This window comes from Macrobrachium rosenbergii, chromosome 4, assembly GCF_040412425.1.
Source record: "Macrobrachium rosenbergii isolate ZJJX-2024 chromosome 4, ASM4041242v1, whole genome shotgun sequence".
Classification (NCBI taxonomy): domain Eukaryota; kingdom Metazoa; phylum Arthropoda; class Malacostraca; order Decapoda; family Palaemonidae; genus Macrobrachium; species Macrobrachium rosenbergii.
Window position 1 is genome coordinate 73,356,343 of NC_089744.1, and position 7,500 is coordinate 73,363,842.

Sequence of the window (7,500 nt, forward strand, 5' to 3'; positions counted from 1 at the left end):
CTTCACTTACTTACTTCACTTTTTAGCAAAATTTCCGTAGTTGCAAACGATACTTTCAAAAGTTTTAGTCGAAAAAAGGAGGGTGACAATCAGTTAAATAAAGACAGGATCAATATTTTACGCAACCTTAAGAACGATAATAATATAGTTATTACCAAGCCAGATAAAGGTAGGGGTGTTGTATTAATGAATAGGTCCGATTATTTAGATAAAATCAATGAAATATTCTCCGAAAATACAAAATTTAGGATTTTAAATGTAGATATTGCGAGTCACATTCTGAAATTAGAAGACAAACTAATAGGTTGCTAAGAGGTCTGAAAGATAAGATTGGGGAAGTTACATATAGTTCTTTATTTGCTTCAGGATCTAAGCCTGGTTATTTGTGCGGTCTGCCTAAGGTACATGAAATAGGAAACCCTTTATGACCTATTATTTCCTCAATTGGTACTTTTAGTTATAACCTGTCTAAGTTTTTAGTTCCAGTTTTAAACCCTCTAACTGTAAGTGAATTTAACATCTCAAATTCTTCCAAATTTGTTAAAGAATTATGCTCTTTCAATTTTAACCAAGATGTCGTAATGGCTAGTTTCGATGTAACCTCTCTTTTCACCAATATCCCACTAAAAGAAACAACCGACATTATTCTTAATAATATATGTGAAAACCACTTATCAATGTTTGGACTTAATAAAATAGACTTGCAAAAATTATTATATTTAGCAACTGCTGATGGCATTTTTACTTTTGATAGTAAATAATATAATCAAATAGATGGAGTAGCTATGGGAAATTCCTTTGGACCTGTATATGCGGATTGTTTCATGGGTTATTGTGAAAGGATTTTGATGTCTGAATGCCCTAGTGCTTTCAAACCTTTGTATTATCGTAGGTATGTAGATGATACTTTCCTTGTGTTTAAGGAATTATCACATATTGATTTGTTTTTTAAATATTTTAATTCTCGTCACCCTAACATTTCTTTTACTTGTGAGACAGAACAGGATAATAAGTTGTCATTTTTAGATGTACAGGTATACAGAAATAGTGGCAAATTTGAGACCTCTGTTTATAGGAAAAGTACGTTTACTGGCTTGGGATTGAATTACCTCAGTTTTTCACCAAAGTTGTATAAGATGAATTCAATACGCACTTTGATAAATAGAGCCTACAATGTTTGTTGTGATTTTAATTTTTTTCACCAAGATATGGTCTTTCTCCTGAATTATTTTTCTGAAAACTCATATCCCATTTTTGTATTTTACAAAGTTCTAAAAAAATTTGTAAATGAAAAGTTTTGCCCCAGACCGGTGTACAGTACTGCTAGTAAGGATGTAAAGTACATTAAATTGCCCTACCTTGGACATAGTAACTATATGGTCAGAAAAAAGTTACGAGAAATACTTAAGCATTGTTTTCCTCAAATTAGTTTCCGGTTTGTTTTCGATAATCCTTTTACTGTGGGATCACTTTTGAAGGAGAAGCCTACTCTGCCTGTGGACCTTAATTCCTGTGTCGTTTACTTGTTCACTTGTTCGCAGTGTGGTCTGCGATACGTGGGATCCAGTTCCCGCTGGCTGAGACACAGAATTTTGGAACACAGAGGTCTTTCTATTAGAACTAGGTTTCCTCTTTCCAAACCACCCTTTTCTGCCATTAGGGAACACACTTTAGCGACCATCCTATCACTGACCTGGATTTTCGGGTACTGTCTTTTTGTTCAAACAGACTGGACCTTTTGATTTCAGAGTCGCTGTTTATTAAAGGGATGAAACCCGAATTGAACAACAACTCGTCTGGTATTCAACTAGCTATCGTGTAATTTCATAGTAGGTACACAATTTGGTCGTTAAATATTTTAGTTTATGATTGGTAGTTTGTTTACATTTCACCTTATATTTTTTATATTTTTATGTTTGTGTTCGTTTTTAATTTTTCGTTTTTTTTTTTGCGTCTCACCCTTTTAGTTTGTAATTACTGTTCGTTTTATATATTTGGCTAGTATTTTTGCTGAAGATTTATTATGACAATTTATTTTATTGTAATTTCATTGATTCTAATCCTTGTCGGTTTTCAGCCTGATGATGAGGTTTTATACCTGGAAAAAGAATGTTCTTGTGTAATAAAGAATGTTCTTCCTATCTTATAATATTATTCATCATATATATATATATATATATATATATATATATATATATATATATATATATATATATATATATATATATATATATATATATATATATATCTATTATTGTGTGTGTGTTATGTGTGTGTGTGTGTGTGTGTTACTGTAACAGATCCACTATTCCCCTTTCGTCGTCGACAGTAGAGAAGAAAGGATCCGGTGATTAATTAGGGGATTCCGTCTCTGATTTTTTCTTCTCAACCAATTTAGGAATTGGCCCAATCTGTCGGCCTTAGCTCCCCAACAAGGAACATCTCTGAAAACTAAAGATTTCCTATGTAATCTGTGGTCAGCCTTTTTTTACCTTAGCTATTAACTGGGACTCTTCCCCCCCCCCTAGAAATTCCTAGCCGTGAGAGAAACGGTACAAATGCTAGAAATTATTTTCTTTCTGAGTTCACTCTCGAGATGGTGAATTTGGTGATAATTAATGTAAAGGCTCCTTTTACTTTAACTCCATTCCCAGTTCATTTCTTCCGTCTTCATTACCAACCACTCATACCCCTTTTCTCTCGGAAGTACTGAGTGGCTGAAAGTGCCCCAGTGCAGAGTGGCTGAAAGTGCCCCAGTGCTGACTGGCTGAAAGTGCCCCAGTGCTGACTGGCTGAAAGTGCCCCAGTGCAGAATGGCTGAAAGTGCCCCAGTGCTGAGTGGCTGAAAGTGCCTCAGTGCAGAGTGACTAAAAAAGTGCCCCAGTGCTGAGTGGCTGAAAGTGCCCCAGTGCTGAATGGCTGAAAGTGCCCCAGTGCTGAATGGCTGAAAGTGCCCCAGTGCAGAGTGGCTGAAAGTGCCCCAGTGCTGAGTGGCTGAAAGTGCCCCAGAGCAGAGTGGCTGAAAGTGCCCCAGTGCTGAGTGGCTGAAAGTGCCCCAGTGCTGAGTGGCTGCAGAGTAGCTGAAAGTGCCCCAGTGCTGAGTGGCTGTAGAGTGGCTGAAAGTGCCACAGTGCTGAGTGGCCGAAAGTGCTCCAGTGCAGAGTGGCTGAAAATGCCCCAGTGCTGAGTGGCTGATAGTGACCCAGTGCATAGTGGCTGAAAGTGCCCCAGTGCTGACTGGCTGAAAGTGCCCCAGTGCTGACTGGCTGAAAGTGCCCCAGTGCTGAGTGGCTGAAAGTGCCCCAGTGCTGACTGGCTGAACGTGCCCCAGTGCTGAGTGGCTGTAGAATGGCTGAAAGTGCCACAGTGCTGAGTGGCCGAAAGTGCTCCAGTGCAGAGTGGCTGAAAATGCCCCAGTGCTGAGTGGCTGATAGTGCCCCAGTGCATAGTGGCTGAAAGTGCCCCAGTGCTAGGCATTATAGCGAACGTATTTCTATAAAAAGACATTGCAACAAAAGTAAAATTTTACCTTGAATTAGGTCACCTCAGTAATTAATTCTGACTGTTTCTTTTTCTTGGATGAGCTGTTGACATACTGCTGGGTGCTTAATCAGAGAGAAGAATATCGTTATGTGAGGGAGTCAAGTCTCCAGTATTAATATTGTAATACTTCCTAGTAAATGTTTCTGTGATATAACTGTTATTACTTTGAAACATTATTCACTCTGTTAAGGAAGTAAGAAGCTACCGTATCAAAAGATAAGATGAGAAATAAGTTTATATAATTCCAAAATAGGTCACCTTCCAAATGGTGTAATTGTCTCGCCTCTACTTCAGAACCACTGATTGAAAAAACATGAAATTCTATTACCCACTGCTCTCTGGATGAATAGCTTTTGGTCGAATGCCAAAACCAACCGCTTGAAATTTCGCAGCAGCATTGTCAAGAGAAATATGGGAGCCTAAAATTATGCAGGCTAAAATAAAATGATTTTAAGCTCCCGTTCATCCTCATCGTGGTTATGGCAGCAATTATCATTAACTTTGTATCTGTAAGGCTTAAGAATATATAAGTATGTATATGTAAATGCATAATATATATACTGTATATGTACTGTATATACAAAATATATATATATATATATATATATATATATATATATATATATATATATATATATATATATATATTGCGTGTGTGTGTGTGTATGAGCGTGCTCTATGTACATGAAATCAAAAAACTGTTTGCCCCCTCCCCTTCTCATTCTAATGTCTCTGAAAAATACAATTACCATAATGATGATGATAATTTGATAGCCATTTTTGCTCTTAATATAAGAACATTAAAATTCAAGAATTCTTGTTGCCATGGAAACCGTTTCAACCTCCCTTGACAAGAACTCCGAGTTGAACGCTCTTTAATTCACCCTTTGTCTGCGGACTTTCTAATTACCGTGATTTATGATTCTCTTGTCATCTCTGGCCATTATCACGATATTTTTTCTTGCATTTTTCATGCAGTTTCATTCCCTTCGTTATTATTACCTACTTATATATTTATGAGAATATCCTTCCTCACTCATTAACATCTTTGTTTGGATGATGATTAAAAAGTGTTAGTTTTCCTGCTTCACATGAAATGAATATCTTTGGATTCCAAAGAAATTTTCAGCTTCAATACCAATTCTGACGTATTAGTGTATTAATGTAACGAGGGCTACTTTTGTTATACCTAAACTTTTGATCATTACTTTTATTTCTCACCCGATATAATTGCTTTCTTATGTACATTCATCTCATTATTTATCTGTACTTGTTTTATCTGTTTCCTTCCATTCCTCAAGTCTTATATATGCATTGGGTAAAGCATACTACTTACGCCTAGTATTTTTATTACTTTACTGTTTTGATTATTACTTTTATATTTGCATTCTATATGATTACTGCCTTCTGCTCATTCATATCAGTATCTATCTGTTCTTTTTATGTGTTATTTTCTTTTTTCAAGTCTTCATGTGTGCGTTGGGTAAAGTATATTAACTCCTTCCAGTATTTTTATTACTTTACTGGCCGACCAACCAGGCGCTGTCTGGGAAAACTCTGAATGACAACCAATAAACTCTCTCTCTCTCTCTCTCTCTCTCTCCCTTTCCTATTAGTTGCTTCAATTACATTGCCCAGCATTTCTGACATTTTATATTTCGCCCCTTCTCACCCCCCATTCTTATCAGGGCTGAACTCGGATTTAAAGGGCATCAGGAGTGTCACTATTCATCTCAGTGACCTTGAAACTATGGATAAGACTCTAATATCTGTCGTTCTTGATTATTTTTACATGTCACCCCCTTCCCAGTCCTTCTCATCCCCTTCCTATCGGGCCTGAACTTGGGCTGAAAGGGCATGGGGAGTGACATTATTCATTTAACTACCTCAAAAACTATGGATTAGACACTAATATCTGTGGTTTTTGGTTATTTTTACATGTCACCACCTTCCCAACCCTTCTCATCCCCCCTTTCTTTCAGGGCTGAACTTGGACTGAAAGGGCATTGGGAGTGTCACTATTCATCTCAGCAACCTCGAAAACTATGGATTAAACACTAATATTTGTCGTTTTCAGTTATTTTTACATGCCATCCCCTCCCACCCCCACCCCCTTTGGTGCCAGTGTTGTCTTACCCCCACAGTATTCTTTCCCAGATGGAAAGTCATGTGTATACCAAGTTTTGTTGAAATTGCTCGATGCATTTCAGTTATGCTGGAACATACACACACACACATACACATCCATTTTTATATATATAAATAGACTAAGGAGATTTCTAGCATTATCTCATGTACCCTTCTTTTACTCACATGTGACCTGGATATAGAGCATTTTTTTATTGTGTGGGAACGGAAATGAATTGAAGTGAGAAGAGGAAGGGGCAAAGAGGGAATAATTAACTGCTGCTGCTGCCTGATTAAACAGTAACCTGGACCCTATGTATACCCATCTGTGTCGGGTAGATGATGTGTGTATGTATATATATATATATATATATATATATATATATATATATATATATATATATATATATGTATGTATGTATGCATGTATGTATGTATGTATGATGTATAAATAAATGCATATATATACATATATATATATGTATATGTATATATATATATATATATATATATATATATTTATACATACATATATGTATTTATTTATATATATATACATATACATATAAATAAATACATACATATATATACATATATACCCAATACATATATATATATATATATATATATATATATATATATATATATATATATATATATATATATATATATGGAGAGAGAGAGAGAGCCAGATCTTGGAGTAAGAACTATAACCCAACATTTAACATAAAACTGTATTATTAGAGAGCAAAATGTTTATAGCCTACTGTTTCGAAATGTAAATAAAAAAATAATTTTCATAGAAGTAAAATAAACGTAAAACTACTAAAATTGGTAAATATTAGAACACCACGTACGAAAAACTATAAAGTATAAAATAATATCTTATAATTCTCAGTATTTGGTATAATACATTATTAATTAATTGTGATTATATGTAAATTGCTAGCAGATAACAAGCCATAGAGTTACTCGAATTATTGGAAAACATTTCTACCCCGAGTTCTGGCTCTAATGTAGTATATATATACTATAATATATATATATATTATATATATATATATATACATATATATAGATTTATATACATATATATATATATATATATATATATATATATATATGCATATATATACATATATACATATATATATATATATATATATATATACTGTATATATGACAATTTACCAATATTTTACTTCCATTGAGCTGCTGACGATGTAATGTTAATCATCAAGTGTTTTATAGAAATAAACTATATATATATATATATATATATATATATATATATATATATATATATATATATATATATATATATATATATATAGATAGATAGATAGATAGATAGATAGATAGATAGATAGATAGATTTATATATATGAATATATATATATATATATATATATATATATTATATATATATATATATATATAAATATTTATTTCTGTTAAACATTTATTTCTTGACGATAATTACAACATCGTCAACAGCTCAATGGAAGCAAATATATAGATAAACCTTCATATATACAGTTCCCTATGACCTGGAGGAAGGGTTTAATCACATTTGATCTGATATCTCCATTGAAGTATTAGCATATGACCTGGCTAGATGGCATCATCTTAAGCCGAGGGTCATCGGATTATTGTCAGTGTAAACTTAGAGAAACAGAGTAAACTGAGTCCTGGATTAACATTGGATACATTCTACTCGACGACTGACCTTTTGTCTAATTGCGAGATTGATATTATGCCTCTTTTAATGTTTAACTTTGAGATTTGAATTTAAACAACACTTCTGCATTAAGGATATGTAATTTTGGT